This window comes from Macrobrachium rosenbergii, chromosome 46 (assembly GCF_040412425.1).
Source record: "Macrobrachium rosenbergii isolate ZJJX-2024 chromosome 46, ASM4041242v1, whole genome shotgun sequence".
In the NCBI taxonomy this organism is placed as follows: domain Eukaryota; kingdom Metazoa; phylum Arthropoda; class Malacostraca; order Decapoda; family Palaemonidae; genus Macrobrachium; species Macrobrachium rosenbergii.
The window spans coordinates 19,138,337-19,138,814 of NC_089786.1; positions in this window are offsets into that span (position 1 = coordinate 19,138,337).

Below are 478 nucleotides of genomic sequence, written 5' to 3' on the forward strand. Positions count from 1 at the left end.
CTATTTATTCATTTATTAATTTATCTATATATCTGCATGTCTATTGATTTTTTATCTATCTATCTATTTATCCATTTATTAATTTATCTATCTATTTTTATCTATCTATCTATCTATCTAACCATCTATTTATACATTTATTAATTTATCTATCTACCTGTTTATTCTTTTATCTATTTATTTATCTGTTGGTTTGTTCATCAATGAATCTTTCTGTTTATTCATTTATCTAAATATCTGTCTATCTATCTATCGATTTATATTTATTACCTATTGATGATTATTTATCTATGTATCTTTCTCTCTATTTATTTATCTACCAATCAGTCCATCTATATACACTTCTCGTACCCAATACGCACAATTTTAAATTAAATTCCCCCCTTCTCTCTCTCTCTCTCTCTCTCTCTCTCTCTCTCTCTCTCTCTCTCTCTCTCTCTCTTATTTACACATTCAATGGGAGCAATTAGCAGCGAAA